Source organism: Corvus brachyrhynchos, unplaced genomic scaffold (genome assembly GCF_000691975.1).
Source record: "Corvus brachyrhynchos isolate BGI_N302 unplaced genomic scaffold, ASM69197v1 scaffold60, whole genome shotgun sequence".
NCBI classification, from domain to species: Eukaryota; Metazoa; Chordata; class Aves; order Passeriformes; family Corvidae; genus Corvus; species Corvus brachyrhynchos.
The window spans coordinates 6171448-6171829 of NW_008236767.1; positions in this window are offsets into that span (position 1 = coordinate 6171448).

Consider the following 382-nt stretch of genomic DNA (forward strand, 5'->3'; position numbering starts at 1 on the left):
CCTGATCTCTTTATCTTAAGCGTACGCGGAATCTGCGCTGTGCAATTACCCGTATCTTTAACCACAGAGCTCATGATCCACTCGAGCGAGACTCGGTGCTTCCCCCACCCCTCCATGCCCGTACTCTTTGATACTGTTTCACCTCGCGTGGCTTCGCTTGCAACACGCTCCAACTCCTTCCCCTGCAACCCAACACCCAGGGCAACAAGCATAAGGTGGCACTGCCACAACTTCAGCGGGAGGGGCAGGAAGAGCGCAAAGGAGGGCAGCGCTTCCCGCCGGCGGTCACAGACCGCAGAGGCGCCGGTGTGCAGCAGCCCAGCGCCGGGGCTCCACACCGGGGTCCCAGCGCCGGGCCCGCGGCAGCCCCCGCCCCACCGCG